The sequence below is a fragment of the Miniopterus natalensis genome, chromosome 1 (genome assembly GCF_054644295.1).
Source record: "Miniopterus natalensis isolate mMinNat1 chromosome 1, mMinNat1.hap1, whole genome shotgun sequence".
In the NCBI taxonomy this organism is placed as follows: domain Eukaryota; kingdom Metazoa; phylum Chordata; class Mammalia; order Chiroptera; family Miniopteridae; genus Miniopterus; species Miniopterus natalensis.
Window position 1 is genome coordinate 177,527,735 of NC_142081.1, and position 17,443 is coordinate 177,545,177.

At 39.9% G+C, this 17,443-nt stretch overlaps 1 protein-coding gene across 2 annotated transcripts in view; it reads right to left on the reverse strand.

Moving 5' to 3' along the window:
* The window catches only part of GRXCR1 (glutaredoxin and cysteine rich domain containing 1), a 197,063-nt gene that overhangs the window by 88,735 nt on the left and 90,885 nt on the right, over positions 1–17,443 (reverse strand). Inside the window, exon 3 of one of the 2 annotated variants that reach the window (XR_015714419.1) lies at positions 7,965–8,072. The exons of the other annotated variant lie outside the window; for it this stretch is intronic. The gene's annotated coding sequence lies outside the window, so the exon portion shown is untranslated. The remainder of the gene's footprint in view (positions 1–7,964; positions 8,073–17,443) is intronic. 2 annotated transcript variants of the gene reach the window in all.

Sequence of the window (17,443 nt, forward strand, 5' to 3'; positions counted from 1 at the left end):
CAGTTTCCCAGCCTACTTGGCTCCACACATCTGTTGAGGAGCTTGGGATTTAAGGAACCCTATTGGGAAACTGTGCCAGTGTCCTGCGTCCGGCAGGCCTGTTTCACATCTGGACCACGGCAATGTCCTCACAGGTCATCTTATCTGGACTCCCTGTGTGATTATTTTGCCCATTTCCCTTCTTGATTTTCAACCCCACAGGGCCTTCTTAGTGTCCACAAGCTTTGGTACTAGGGTCTCGCCCTCTGCTCCAAATGTCCCAGCCCTGCGTCAGTGCTCTACAGGATCAGGATATTTCATAGGCTTACAAATCCCTCTGCACCTGTGTGTTCTCACCTGCAAGCTCTCCAAAGAAAGAACCAATTAATCTACTGGAGACAGGGTCCAGCAGGCAGTGAGGCACAGCAGCTGAAGGACAGCGAACCCAGGAGCCAACTCTCAAGTATTTAAATACCAGCTCTGAGTCAATATGTGTGACTTATTTTTTTGTTTTGTTTTTTAATTTCCTGAACTATGCTTTCTCTGCCTGTAAAAGATGAGGTCTAACCATATAAAAATGTCATTGCTGTATGTTTAAAATGATAAAGCATCAGTAACTTCATAGGAGTGAACTTAGAAGTAGACGTGAATAAGGATTTAACACTTAATGTTTTTAAGTGTCTGGCAAAAGTGCCCCCCAGTGATTAAGAGCCATAAACCTCATGGTGTTGCTCTCAGCGCCCAGCACAGTATCTTCAGCCCTTTGTCCTTGATGAGCAGGAGGAGCTAAGGCGGCCTAAGTGCTCCAGCCTCCCCAGGCTGCTGGGCTCCTAGCTTCCACATCCCTCATCCCGCATCCTGCATCCCGCATCCTGCATCCCGAATCCCGAATCCCGCATCCTGCATCCCGGAGTGCAGTTTCCTGACAGAACTTGGTCTTACTGAGCAAGACACATGGAAAACAGGTGGCACCAGGAAAGCAGCTGCAGGTCGCTCAGTAGACGGAGGCAGCCGACAGCAGCAGTGAGAGCCCGAGCTCTTAGGGGACACCTGGAAGTGGAGCCTCGTGTGTGAGGAACGGGGGTGCCCATTGAAGAGGGGCAGCACAGTATTATTCTACAGCAGCCATCGGGCTTCGGGTGAGCCAAGTCTCCAGGCAGAAAGGGCTTCTCAAAACACAGCCACAAATTCAGTCCAGAACAAGGCGGAGAAAGTAGCTGTCCTGCTGCCTGGGGGTTTCCGGCTCTTGGCTCTTCGTGAGGCCTGGCACAATGCCCTGCCATGCACACCGCTAGTGAACCCGCCTGGTTACTAAACCTGCTTTGAACAGCTTTATGTTGCTTACAGCGAATAAACCCTGCCTGAGTTAATGGGGAAAATTCACCAAGGAGTCGCCCCTGCTTATTACTACAAAACATCATCCAGGCATAAACTAGCTGGTGCTCACTTCTCTGGCACCCAACATTCCACGTGGGGAAATCTTGAACTTTCTGGAGCTGATAGGTACACAGACTGGCTTTAGGAAAACAGAGCATTTGAATCAAAATATATTGATGGTTCAGATCTACTCCGTGACTTTGATTTGTATTCCCATGCCCACCCGACTTTGCCAACAAGGTGTGACTGTTACCCAAGCATGTACCTAAAGTAGAGCCTCTTCCTCATCCCCACTTCTGCCGGTAGCACTCTTCCTTTGAACAGATGTGAAATTTCGGCTCCCCAACCCTTCCCCTTCCTTTGTCTCTCCCTCTACATGGTTACCAAGTCCACAAGTACTAATTATACCCCCTTCTAAACATATCTCAGGCATGTCCTTTCTCATTCTCGGAGTCTCCACTTAACCCCAACCCTCTGTGTGAAAAGAAAACTGCACTCAGAATTAGTAGTCTGGGTTTATTCCAAATTCCCGAAGAACTGGCTTTGGGTCCTATGTTGTTGTTTTTAAATTTTATTTTCTTTATTTCCCCATCACCATTTATCCCCCCCTGCTTTTAAATGTAAAAATATAGCTCAGAGAATCTGAATGGATGAACCATGAGCCGCGAACCCAACTGAAACAATTAGATGGATGGATGAATGATCACTTCTTATCCAATAAATTCACTCTGTTTAATAAAATTCTGTGTGCACTTTACCCCCCTAAAGTGTTTCCATATGGCTATTTTTCCTTTCCATTCTCTGCCTCTATCCCTATTGCCATTTCCTGTTTTTGAAAGATCTTGTTTCAGCTTCCACCACGTTTCACTTTTATGCCCTGGTACCTGGCGAGTGCATGAATAAGCTCCAACATTAGAACATGGTACAGCTGGGCTTTTAGGGGAAATGGAAAGAGACAAAGCCTCTTTTTAACAAAAAGACAGTTCATCTGGCTTTTATGACTGTTGCTTTTATGTTTCATTTCTGCAGAGGACTATATAACATTCTCATATGAACAAAGTACCGGTGGCCCGGAGTGCAATCCTTGTGCAGCAGATGGAGGTAAACACCTGGCTTGTTCATCTCCGTATTTTATGAATGGACTCTAGCCTCAGGGAACTATTTCAGACTTCAAGTCTGGGTCATAACTCGGTCAATGATTTCACTGCATATAGTAACTTAAAAGCCTGAGTTTCTTCAACTACATCAACGGTCTCTAACTATAACACGCCCCAAATTTCCTTTTAGACCAAATATTCTAATACCCTGGCTTACTATCTTGAAATGAAATGCACGGATACTATAGTTCATCTACACAGAAATAATACATTCATTCTCCTTCCTTCTCCACTATTCTAAAGCCTAATTAACTGAAATCTGACAACTTTTATCAAAGTTTGACCAAAGCTCACATGGCTACATCCCTTGATCTGAGCTGATGAAAGTGATTTATGCTGTTTTATCACATCTACTATGACTATTTGCTGCAGCAAAAGCAATGTGTTTGGCTACTGGGGTGCTTCCGCATCCCACTGAGACTGTTACACTTTATCAGAGATATATATACTGCATTGGCTTTCTAAAACCTGAAAACACTTGGAGCTAAGAGATTCAGAAAAGGGCTTTTGGAACCATGTAATCTACCTTCACACAAAAAACTCAATGTAACAGCCTAACCCTAGCATGAAGAAAAAAATAATACTAATTTATAAGAAACCATACACTTCATTATGTAAGCCCTTGAACCTGATATAGAAGATGTACTGCAGTGGCTTGATGCCTGAAGCAAGATACAGAACCATCCATCAACGGGTACCACAGGCACACCTGCAAACTGACAAGGCTGCCTCATGTCAACTGTGACCAACATGGTGACATCATTTTCTGAAATGATAAATAGCTTTTGACAGATTCCTAAACAAACAAACAAAAAATACTAGACTCCTCTCAATTTACACATCAGTTGCGCTTTCTGGAAAATATAAACTCTATTAAAACTATATATCTCATTGTGGTTTTAATTTGCATCTCACTGATGATTAGTGACACTGAGCATTTTTTCATATGTCTATTGGCCACCGATACATCCTCTTTGGAGAAGTGTCTATTCAGGTCCTTCGCGCATTTTTTAATTGGGTTGTTTGTCTTCCTGGTGTTGAGCTCTATAAGTTCTTTATATATTTTGGAAATTAACCCCTTATCAGATGCACACTTGAAACCTGTATGGTTTTGCGAACCAATGTCAACCCTATAAATTCAATTAAAAAAACACAAAATAAAAATAAAACTGTATAAAAAGCACCTTGTATTCATGTCAAATGGAGTTGATGTCGAGGCTAAGATAATATGTAATTTGCACGGGCTACATATACATTTGTTGTGGAGGACTCTCCTACACATGGCAAGGCATCTAGAATCCCTGGATCCACCTTCATTAAATGATCACGGAGACCACTACCCAAATATTTAACAACCAAAAAAAACTCTCCCACAATTTCCAGAGTGCCTCTTAGGGGTATATGTCCCTTTGTAAGAACCACTGAACTAATTTCTCTTCATTTTCCTCCCAGACCACACTAGCCTTGGGAGGATTTGGCAAATAGATCCAATAGGGCCTGAATCCTAAGGCCACCCTAGAATTCTTAGATACCTCCATTCCCAGTAACTGTCAACTAAACAGGAGTCCAGATCTTATGACTGTTACCCACATCCATCTGTGGGCATGCATATCACCTTTATTCCTTCCACAAGACACTTATTTCATTCATTTTTCAAATGTTCATTCAGCCTATTTGATCAAGCACATGTCGTGTTAAACAGCAGGGATTCAAAACTCATTAAGCTCCTGCCCTCACATCCTCACAGTATAGTTGGACAAGCTGTATAACAGAGATGAATGAAGTATGGAGAAATATGGAGGGAGGTAGAAGTGACGCTTAGCTCAGACACAGAAGGTTAGAGAGAATTTCCGGGGAAAAAACTAATAATAGTTGCTACTATTATAATTCCCAAGAATGCTGAAGAAAAGACTTTATCCAGTCAAGACAAATAGAAATCAAAATATTGTTTGCACATTTAAAGAAAAACAAGTTCTTTTCTGAGTTTCATCCTCAGTGAAAGGAAAACTGGACAGTAGTCCGTTCATTCAAAAACATGTTTTAGAACACCTATAAATACAGATTTATTGAACACCTGTGAGTACCTATGAAATATCTTATAATTCTAAGTCACTACAGTCATTATTTTTTCCCAAGCTAGGCTACAGATTAGAAAATCTACCCAAGTATTCCTTCTCAAGAATTCTTAATATTCTTAATATGCTACATGGTTTCCCCTCGTTTTCTTTATAAAAAGGGTAAATATTTTTAGAGCTACGGTTCAGAGCATGTGTATCTGAAAGTACTATTTGTCCAAAGACATATTTTTACCACTTCTATTGACTGTCTACTTAGTTAACAAATAAAACAATGTGGAGGGCAAATAAAAAAGCCAGCAGTGGTGACTTACTGTCCAATAAACAGGATTAGTTCTTTAAATAAAAATGTTCCTGCAAAAAATATTTTTGCTATTTTATAGCTATTATCATAACAGCAAGATGAAACTGAGAAGTTGCCTCTTGTACTGGGAAGATATAAAAGCATATTCCAATTTCATGGCCTATTTTGATAGTTTAGACTGCTGCTTTGAATGCCCAGATATTCTTGCATTTTCATTTTATTTTCTAAATTTCATTTTCCTTAATTTTTCAGAAATCCAAATTTTTCATTTTAAATTATGCAGTCTAACAGAAAATAAGAACTTAGATACTTAGATAGTAAAATTGGAAGGGAGAAATTCACTTTAGCCTGTATTGGTAAACTTCCTACTGAAGAGTCTCCATTTTGGATGCTTCATAAACAGTAAATACAGGCCTGTCTTATTTTATTACACTTCACTTTATTGCACTTCACAGGTGTTGCAGTTTTACAAATTGAAGGTAAGACCCTCTGAGAAGATTATGACTCACTTTATCACGATACTCACTTTATCGTGGTGGGTCTGGAACTGAACCTACAGTATCTCCTATAATAATGATAAAAGTTACATTTATTATTTCCCAAAAATGCTCCCCATGTTACTTCTTTTGGTCCTTAAAATAAGTCTATGAAATGTGTAGTATTGTCCCCATTTTACATATGAGAAAAGTGAGGTTCAGGGACACTAAATGCCTTACTCAAAATCATTAAGGCAGAGCTGGGATTCAAATGCAAATCTGGCTGAATCTTGTGTTCTAGATTATAGACATCATGGTATCAGAACTGAAAGGCCAACACACTGACGTTCCTGTCTCTCACATTTCTGCCATCTCCAGAAAATGCAAAAGGCTCCTTATCCTTAATACGTGCTTATTCTATGACCTGTTCTCCCCACAGCCTCTGTGCAGTAGAAAGGTTTCACTCAACCAGCTCTTAAACACCTTTTGGAATCATCATTTGGAAAAAAAATAAAGTCCCTAAAGGGGAGCTGGAAAACCCAGTTGATACTGGGAGATGATTCATTAGCTAGATGTCAAAATGTTGTGATTTTTATGAAACCAAAAATAAAATACTGCACAATAACAAATGTTTTACAATTGATATAGCTGGTTTCGTACATCATCATCTCCTAACAACTATAATTTTTCTTCCATTTCTGGGACATGTGTAATTCTGAAGACCTGCAAACAACAATTGAATAAGCCCTTAATGTGCAGGCCCAATTGTGAGGATGACCCATGGGCGCTGCTCATGGATGTCAGAACTAAAAAGAAACAGAGATAAAATTCAGTTTGATGGGTGGCACGGATAGTCAGGGGCATCACCCAAAGACCGGCTTCCAGTGGGGACATTGTTCCATTACTCTGTCCCATGCTACCAAGTCTCCATAATGCCTAAGGGATCACATTCACCCTCTTAGGTAGAGCTTTAAGTTCAATTGTTCATTGCAAGCTCTGTGCATTGTTGACTATACAGCCACCTGCAGCTATAAGTATTGTTATGGATCCGCTTTCCTGCTAGTTTCTCCTGATAAATGCTGGTCACCTGCTTCTCCATTATTTTCCCTTCTGTTCAGCACCTGTTGTGCTGCAGCATCTGCCTCACAAATTTACCTGGCATTTATCTTCCTCCCCTCTCAAATGTCAATGCAAAGCTTTTTACGTGCTTTTTATTTGGAACAACAAGAATGAAAGTGAAGCCTAAAAGAGGCCTGAAAAAAGGTAAAGGGCAAAGAAGAGTGTCATAATTCAGGTAGGCTCAAACAACAGGCAAGACCAGTTGAGGAGGGAGAGGGGAGTGAAAAGAAAAGAAACCCGGAATGGCCAGCGTTAGGATTGGAGAAAACAGACCAAGAGGAGTAATTAGTATCCAGAGGAGTGTGACAAGCTCAAGCTCATCTTCCATTGAGTTGAGCCTGTATTAAATAAGGAGTGGGGGAGGGGGCCACAGCAGCAGCAGATTCCCGGTAGGGGTCATTTTCAGTGCAAGGCTAAGGTGGGGTGGGGAGGGGTCAGGGTCAGGATCCTGAGTCAGCATTTTCTGGGAACAGAATCCATCACGTGCCCAAGTAAATGGGAGATGGTTTTCAGCCATGGATGGTAAAGAGGGAGCTAGCAAAAGAGGCCAGAACTAGGCCGCTTGTCAGAGACCCATCAGAGCATTTAAGGGTTCAGGATTAAGCTCCGGTACCAACAGGACCTGATGCAGTGAACCAGAGACAGGTAGAAACCCAGCTGCACAGAGGAGGCTGGCAATGCAGAAATTAAGGTAAGGCTGCAGTTCAGTGCCTGGTGTGGGCCAGCACTAGTTTTATGGCTTCTGGCAGCAAAACTTGTCTACTACTGCCTGACAGACTAGAGTCTCCTACTTTGGTCTCTATTGTGTCAGGAAGTAAGTGGGACCTCAGTGCCCAAAGCTGAGCTAGAGAAGCCAAGACTGACCCAGGTTATGTGTAGCCTCCAGATGAAATCAGGGGAGACAAAGAAATTGATGAGAAAGGGAAACAGGAGAGCTGAACTAATATCACAATACTAATGATGGAAGCAGACTTGCTGGCCATAAAAAAAGAAGGGCTTTGAACTGAGGCAAAGCCTGCTCTGAGGAGTTTCCTTTCTCCATGGAACAGGAACCAAAATCTAGCTTCCTGGTATCTGACCAGCTCAGGACCCAGGCCCTCCAAGGCGTAAAACGCCACCCGCTAGAGTGCCCAGCAGAGCCTAACACCCTTAGAAAAATATTCCCATGCTGTTCACTTTAGAATTCCTGCCTTCATCTACATACATCTAAGCCCCTAGTCGTTTTTGTTAATTTTTCAATTGCACTTTACTTGCAGTATTATTCTGTGTTGGTTTCAAGTGTACAGCATAGCTATTAGACAATCATATCCTTTACAAAGTGTTCCCCCTGCTATTTCCAGTACCCACCTGGCACCATAAAGTTATCACAGTCTTACTGATATATTCCCTGTGCTGTACTTTACATCCCTGTGACTATTCTGTAACCGCCAATCTGTACTTCTTAATTACCCTGCTTCGGGAGCAGCAGGCATCTTACCACATATGCTGCAGATCACAAGCAAAGCCAACTTTCAAGTAGCAAGAACCACTTTGTGCCAGGATCATCTTCACTGTATTTCCTCATATTGCACAGATTATAACTTTCCTAAGGAAAAGGCATTAGAAAAATAAAATTAGGGGTGTGTTTTTACCAACTTTAAAAAAAAAAAAATTAATTGATTGATTTGAGAGAAAGGGAGACAGAGAGAAACTCATCGATTTGTTGTTCCCCTTATTTCTGCATCCATTGGTTGATTCCTGTATGTGCCCTGACAGGGATCAAACCCGCGACCTTGGTGTAATGGGATGGTGACCTAACCAACTGAGCTACCCGGCCAGGGGCATCTATTCTTAAACCTGTCCCCCTTTAAGCGGGGAGGCACAAAAGCAAAAAGGCAGTTTGCTGTAGTGAAGAAAAAGGATTATCATTAAGGAATCACATTTATGTTATAAGAACTTAAAATGAAAAATGCTGAGATTCTTGCATCTTGTACGTATTTAAATGTAGCGCCGTTTTCCACACACCCTGGAAAGGTGACCTTCATAACTTCTGAGTGTACAGAAGCATTCTATAAAGCTGGTTTTACAAAACCAGCTGATAATACACATCATAAACGGTGTAACTAAGAAGATCAACCTGTGATCTGGATTTTTTTTCAGTCTTCCCTGGGTGTTTTGTGTACGCCCTTCCAGGGAGGGTTATCCGTGAGGTTCCCATCAGGAAACCAAGCAATGCTAGGTTCCTCAGAGAGGAAGCTATTTGAGGGAATTGGTTACAATGGGTGTTAAATCAGCTAGGAGAGAAAACCAGGGGTGATGAGGTCACTCAGGAATGAATAACTGAGTGTTCTATTTCCCTATTTTTGCATAACAAAGTACCTCAAACTTTTGTGCCTCAAAACAACAATCTTTTTTTATTGTTATCTTTCACAGTTCTGAGACTTGGGCAGGTTCTGTTAGGTGGCTCTCACTTGGGTTCCCTCATGCAGTTATATCCATGGTGCAGGTTGGAGTCATCTTGAAAGCTTACTTGCTGACATAAGTGATAGTTGAGGCCGGCTGTTGGCTGGGACCTTAGTAGGGGTCAGAACACCCACACAGAACTTCTCCATGTGGCCTGCCCTTCCTCAAAACACAACAGTCTCAGGCTTCTTCCCTGATGGGTCAGGTTTCAAATGCAAGAAATCCAAGAGAAAAAGTTAGAAGATCCACCTCCCTTTATGACCTACCCAGCGCCACTCAGTGTCACTTCTGCCATATTCTTTCTGTTGGTTGATTAATCAGGAAGTTTGGTCTAGATACAAGGGAAGGGGGCACAGGCCCCATCTCTTAGTGGTAGGCATGTCAGAGAATTTGTAGACATGTTCAAAAACTGCCAGACAGAGGAAGCAGCTACCATCCTTACGTCTGGGATGACAGAAACAGGTGACGTTACAAAAACCAAGAACTGTGGAGTTGGAACCCCAGGGGCCAGTGCTGGAGGAATAGAGGAGACAGTGCTGGAATCACTCAGAGAGATGATATGAGAATCTAGGTCTTGCCAACCCAAGCCCAGTGATCGCACAAGAAGTAGTACTAACTATTCCATCACACATATTGCTCTTGTCTGCATCTTATATAAATATGCCTGATTTGACAGCACATCAACTATTAACACTAGTAAACAGACAAGTAGATTAATTACTGATCTTTGTTACAATAGTATTTTTCAATGAACAATAGTGGCTGCTTTTTAGAAACTAAGTCTTTAAGATTTATATATAAAACAGTCTCTTTTATAAGTCAGATTATTAAAACAGCAATTGTGCCAATTAAAAATAACCTACAAGACATAATAACCAAATGCAATGTGTGGTCTTAGATAAACGAACTGTAAAGGACATTTTTTAGCCAATTGTGGAAATTTGCAATATGACCCGGGTATTAGGTGAGATAAAAATTTACTGAACAGGAAAGATGAGGATCATTGATTAAGAAAAGAAGCTTACAAAATAGGATGTATAATATTACTATGTACTTAGGTATTAATTAATGGTGGTAATCCCTGAGAGACCGGTAATGTGATGTGTTTTATTTTTAATTTTGTTTTGTTGTGTGTTCCAATTTTCTACAGTGCATGTGTACTATTTCTGTAACTATAAAAAAAGTAACTTTAATAAAAACTTTAAAAAAATATATGGCATATAAGTGGATTCACAATCATATAGAATCTGCCAGTCAGATTTCAATTTCAGAAATGCAATGTCAGTCTGAGAAACAAATTCATTTTCATGAAACCTGAATCCAGACAGAAGCCAGAGACAGAGGTATGACCCCTGTGGGAATCAACACACTTTCTCTTGGATCCAAACAGATATCTGTGATTCTGAAAAAAGCACCAAAGAAAAGGAAATTGAAGAGTCTTTCTCTAACAACTTCTCTCTCATCTCAGCCCAGGAAAATCTCCAAGCCTCTCTATCCTAAATTAACATGATGCTCCCCATAGTTCTCTCATTGACATTCTTCTTTTTCTTTCACATTATATATTCCTGCAAAGCAGACCACCATCTATAATGATGACTCCCAAGTGCATTTCATTCCTGATCGTTGCATTCCTAATAGCTCCCCAAAGCATGAATATGATTGCCTGCTAAACATTTCCATTTGAATTTTCATGGGAACCTAGAATTCAACATATCCAGCATTAAATTTATCGTATTTATTCTTGCAAAACATATTATATTTTTTACCTTTATTGACACATGATGATCATCCCCAAAGTCCCCTCATTATCCGACCACCCATACTCATATCTAGTCATTCCCAGATGTCCTGATAACCTATTTATGCAGAAAAATCTATGTAGCTACTAAAACTAATAAGTGGGTTTTCAAAGTTTCAGGATAAAAGACCAATGTCCCAAAATCAACAATATGTCTATATACTAGCAACCGTTGGAAACTGCAATTAAAAATATAATTTAGCCCGGCTGGGCGTGGCTCAGCGGTTGAGTGTCGACCTAGGATCCAGGCGATCAGGGTTCAATTCCTGGTCAGGACACATGCCTGGGTTGCGGGCTGCAGCTGATCAATGACTCTCTCGTCGTTGATGTTCCTGTCTCTCTCTCTCCCTCTCCTTTCCTCTCTCTGAAATCAATAAAGATATATTAAAATATATATATATGTGTGTGTATATATATATATATATATATAAAATTTAAAATAGCATAAAAATATGAGCTACTTACGGATAAATCTGTTAAAATATGTGCAAGACCTAACACTGAGAATTATAAAATATTGAAAAGCGAAATTAAAGAAGGTCTAACTAAATGAAGATATATGTCACGTTCATGGATTAGAAAACAATTTAGTTAAGGTGGAATTTTTCCAAAATGGATGCATAGATTCAAAACAATTGCAGTCAAAATCCCAGCAGCATTTTTGTAGAAGTTGTCAAGTGATTCTAAAATTCATTTAGAAATGCAAAGGAGCTAAGATAGCCAAAATAACATTACAAAAGAAGAACAAATTCTTCCACCTTACTTCAAAATGTATCATAAACAACAGTAATCAAGACACAGTATCAGCCCAAGATTTTAAAAAATTGATCCATGAGAATAGAATAGAATAGAATAGAATAGAATAGAATAGAATAGAATAGAATAGAAATAGAAAATACACATATAGTCAATTGACTGCCCACAAAGCTTTAAATACAATTTAGTGGATAGTCTTTTTAACAAATAGATATTCATATATGTGTGTGTGTGTGTGTGTGTGTGTGTGTATACTGAACTTCAATCTATACCTTGTATTAAATACAAATATTAACTCAGAAGTGTATCATAGATATAAATGTAAAATCTAAAACTATAAAATTTCCAAAACAAGAGAAAATCTGTGCCTTGAGTTAGGCCAAGATTTCTTAGATAAATATCAAATGCACAATCCATAAATAAAAATAACTGAACTAGAGCAAAATGAAGAACTTCTGCTCCCCAGAACAATTCTGTTAAAGGGGTAATAAATACCAAACCACAGGCTGGGAGAAAATATTTGAAAACCTCATGTCTTATAAAGGACTTTTATCCCAATACATAAAGAACTATTAGAACATGATTTAAAAAATAAAATAAAAATGGTAAATGATTTAAACACTTTGCCAAAGAAGATTCACTGATGGCAGAAAAGCACATGAATGATGCTCTGCATCATCCATCACTAAGGAAATATAAATTAAAACCATAATGTGATACTACACACCTATCAGAATGTCTCAAATTAAAAAGCCTGGTTGTGCTAGCTGGTTCGACTCAGTAGTTAGAGCATTGGCCCATGGACTGAAGGGTCTCGGATTTGATTTCTGGTCAAGGGCATGTACCTGGGTTGCAGGCTTGACCCCCAGCCCTGATCAGAGCATGAGTGGGAGGCAACCAATCGCTGTGTCTCTCTCACATTGATGTTTTTCTCTCTCTGTCTCTCCCCCTCCCTTCCACTCTCTCTAAAAAAAAAAAATCAATGGAAAAAATATCCTCGGGTGAGGCTTAACCAACCAACCCCTCCCCCCCAAAATACTGGCCATACCAAGTTAGGGGGGGACATGGAGCAACTGGAACTCTCACACACTGCTAATGGGGATGTAAATGAGTACAATGCTTTGAAAAACTGACAGTTTCTTAAATTAAACATACACCTACTATATAACCCAGTCATTCCAATCCTAGGTATTTACCCAAAAGAAATAAAGGCATATGTACATAAAAATACTTGTATGTGGATGTTTACAGCAGCATTATTTGTAATAGCCCAAAACTGGAAAAGGCCTAATCCCCATCAACAGGTCCATGGATAGAGTTTGTGGTTCACCCATACAATGAAATACTACTCAGCAATAGCAAAGGAATGAACGACTGATACAGCCAACAACTTGGATGAATCTCAAAATAATTATGCTGAGTTATGCTGTTGAGACCATCTGGATGGTAAACATGACTGAACCTCATTAAGGTCTCTAAACTCTTAAGACTCTGGAGGGGGAGTGCAAAGATCTACTGTCTGCAGCTACCCAAGACAAGCTCTATATAAGCTCCCTTGCTTATTAAGCTGCCACTACCAATCTGGAGCTGTCTGCCTCTTTCTTTGGTCTCTTCTTGCCCTCAGATTTCACCCAGGGAGCTCCTGAGGTTTTGAACTAACACATCTAAATAAATATGCCTGCGGGGTGATTAAGCCATAATTATGGAATCATTGGGCTTAGCACCCCACCTGCCCCAATATCAGTAATAACTACATTAAACTCTTTGACATCCCAAAGCAGATTATTCCAATTGTCATCGTTTGCTACCATTCATTAATTTTAACAGATAAAGCCTTTTGGGGTTTCTTAACAATATTTATTAGTGAGTAGGGACATTCAAATATGTGAACACAGCCTTTAGGTATGTGTTTTAGTGGACAAGGGTCTGTAACCCTGGATTTGAGCTCCATCAAGCCAGGCAACTTTCAAGTGTCCAAAGTTTTTCACAAACATCACGTTGGCCCTTGAAAAAATCTTGTAGGTATGATAAGTGTATAAGGTTTTAATACAGTGGTTGGCCCATGGTAAACATCCCATTAACATTCCAAAAAGCTATTACTAGCTTTTTTTATACAAACAAATAACTTTACAAAAGCTTTTTTTTTACTTCCTTGTTCAAATTAACAAGAAGTTGTTTTGGTTTCTTTCTTGGACTTACAGAAAAATAACCCTCAAGATTGCCCTGTATAGAATAATATCCTATGGAGATAGAAGCCTTTATTGACTGTATTGAAATGGTAATTGTTGGCAGCATGTAAAGTCTCCCAAGGGGGTAAAAATATAATCATGATTTTTCCTGTGCAATAAAAAAGTTGAAATATCTTCTCATTTCTGAAATGGGCTGTTTCTTAAAAAGTACAAACACTGGTAGAAAAAATATACAGAAAGTATTCAGAAATGTGGGACTCCTGAAGGAAAAAAATTTTCAACTTTTCAGTAAAACTGTTAGAGGTTTCCAGATTAATAAAAATGCTTTCCCCTATATTTAGGATCAAACACCCCAGGTTTTCTACAACCTACTATGGGTGTTGCCTAGAAGATTTGGTTATGGATGGAAAGAGACAAGGCTGCCCATGTTCCCTGGAGGAGGAATTAGGGGTGTGGCCTCTTTATATCTTCTCTGGCAGGCCCCAAGGGACAACATCCACCAGTTGATCCCTTTACCAGCCTACTTTTGAGATCTACTTGGAAGCAGGCCCAATTTCCCATGAAAACCTAAATGTCAAAAGTCCAAGAAATGTTCATTCTAGATGATTATCTTTTTTTGATAACACCACAAGGGACATTTTAGGTCAGAAATGAAGCAATATGTCCACGTGTAATTTTTGAAATGACACTAACCGCCTGCTTCTGACTCATGTTCCTTTACTGCCTCAAATTCTTTTGGTAAAGATTTCTGCCAAATGTTCCATTTGTAATCAAAAATTTTCAGATAACTCCTAAGAGGACAAGTATATATTTTTTAATTCTTCCTGGATGCATAATAGACTATCCTTACAGCTGGTTCAGTCATATTGAAATCTGTAGCCAATAGCCAAAGTTTTCACCATCTGCAAAGGTGATGCCTGATTGGCCCCTTAGCAAATGCATAGCATATATAATGTCATTAAGTTCATTCTTCCTAATTTTTAATATCGATTCAGTATACTTTATATGCTTTTTAAAAATTCTTATATTTTGTATTTATTTGGTAAAGCTGCCATAATAAAGTACCACAAACTGTGTGGCATAAACAGCAGAAATGTATTGTCACACAGTTCTGGAAGCTAGAAATCCAAAATCAAGAAGTCAGCAGAGTGGTTCTTTCTGGGGGCTGAGAAGGAGAATCTGTTCCATGCCTCTCCTCCAGCTTCTGGTGATTTGGTGGCAATCCTTGAGCGTCCTGGACTTGTTTAAGAACCACCCCACTCTCTGCCTTCATCATCACATGATGCTCTTCCCTGTGTGCACATCTGTCCACGCTTCCCCTTTTTATAGGGACATCAGTCATATTAGATTAGCACCTACCCTGATGACTTCATCTTGAGTAGTTACATCTGCAATGACCCTATTTCCAAATACGGTCACATTCTCAGTTACTGGGGGTCAGTTATATGAATTTTGGGGGAAAACAATTCAACCCGTACCATACATATACACATACATAATACTACATAGGAAATGTTTAGCACATCATCAGCTATAAAGTTAATACAGACTTATATTAACTTTCTTTATGCCTTTCATCATAAGATGAAAACAAGTTTCTTAAGACCACCAACAAAATGGAACAATATAATAATTGACAGAATTGCTAAGGTTAAGTTACTTCAACTGGGCCAATGATTCTGTTCATTTTTATGGACCACTGCCCACTGGACTAGACTGCCTAACCACTATGAAACAGGCAGTTTACACCCAGCCTCCCTTCCTACATATGCTGTTGTTCACTTGCTGTTTTCTACCTACGGCAATACATAGATAGCCACTGCCTCTTCATCAATTCTATAAATAAAATAACATGTATGGCCTGCAGCTCTGTGTGCTGCTCACAGGATTTGGGTCAAGTTTTAAACAATAATAGCCCTGTGGTACTGTGGCAAGTTTTTTCAAAAGGATTGACAAGCAGGGTAGCAAATAGGTTTCATTTCTCCCTTAGTGTCACCTCCAGTCAATTGGTAAACTGAATTCCTAAAGAGCTCATTGAAGATTCTAAGGCCCAGGGAATAGCAGGTCAATGTACATTCTTAATGTCTGCAATTAGTTGGGACAAAGGAGGTGGTTTAGTCATTCCAAGACTCACCATCCTAGCCTGAAGTCATCCCAAGCCACCTTAAGACAATCCACGTCACCCAGGACAACTGTAACCTAAATTGAGGCATCATGATCATACTCCCCCAGATCCTGCTTTCCCCAATTCTTTATGAATTATCTTCCTGCCCCTACACTTTATAATGTACCACGAATACTAGTTATCTCTCTGCCCCTACTTCATTGGCCCTGTGAAAAGTCAGCCCTACGCTGAATTGCCTCTCTTGACTTTTACACCAAGGATCTTCTAGGTGCTATCGTCTGGAAGCAAATTAGGTTCTGCTAATCAGGTATCTTTCATAAGATTCCAAGGCAAAATACAGTGAGTTCTATGTTCCTGCCACTCTTGGCCATGGCTGCTGTGAAGAAGAAAGGTCATGGAAATATAAGATCTTCTTCCATCGGCGTTTCAGGGTTTACTCTTCAGTTCCTTGGGTTTAATGAAAGTGGATGCTTCTTGCTTCCAAGGGAAGCTGCAGTGAAGGCCTCACAGACAATGGCTCCCCGAGTGGGACAGTGACACATTCTTCCTAAAAATGTTTCAGGAAACCCAACCTAGACCTCTTCCTTTTATTTTCTAAGCACCTATTTTCATGTAGTAAACCTCTTTCTACCTCAAATACATACAGTGGTATCCATAATTATCTCAGATTTAACATAATGGGAGGGAGGGACAGAACCAGGAAGAGTTTATGGCACAGAAACACAATTTCAAACTGAGCATTGGGCCTTAGACATCTTTATTATTATCTTTGGGTACTTTACACCACATCAAATCCCAGCTACATGCAATCTCACCCCTACTTTCCAAATTGTTTCTGACTTGCCAAATTCTCCATAAATTGCACAGAAATATACTTTCCTCTATTCCTAACCTGAAACTTAGTTCTCAGGCCAATTTTGTATACCCGAACCCACCAGGGTACAAAGCAGCTCAAAATAATTCACATTAACAGGAACCACTCTCTTATGTAACTTGTTTCATCCATTAATAATGACAGTTGATGGGAAAGCCGGTAAAACAAGCGCTGACATGTCACATGAGGAGTTTAAGGTGTGGCCGTAATGGTGTTATCAGGAAATAACAAGGTTCCTCACTCTCAAAAGCACTATGTGCTCCCCAAAGGGGCAAGACTGGGAGCAGAATGAAAAAGCCAGTGGCCACCAGCCTGCTTTCCCTCTCACCTCCAACCTTCAAATATGCAGTCAGTCCAGCCTGGGTACTTTTGATCAGAATATACGAGTCTTAATTTCAATCCCATGTTACTTCGCCCTGTTGTTACTGTGATTATTATGTTTCCTCCCATCTGTTCCTGTTTCTCCTCATTGGACTATTCCTGTTCTCCGCATCTGTGGACACCTGCTCCTACCCTCCATAACTCTTCTTCATGACTTCACTTCTCTGTATTTTAAAATGTGCCTTCCACCTGACCCTCCAGGCTGCTGACGCTGGTCTCTGCAGTGACTAATGTCTCCTTAATTCATTTGCTCAGTTTTTAAATTTATAAAGTATAAGATTTTTAAGTTTCAGGAAGTCTTTGTAAATCTGTAATAGAATTTCCTTTATTCTTCTTTAAAAACATTTTGTTGTGATTATTTTAATAATCATCTGTCTCCATAACAGTTTTA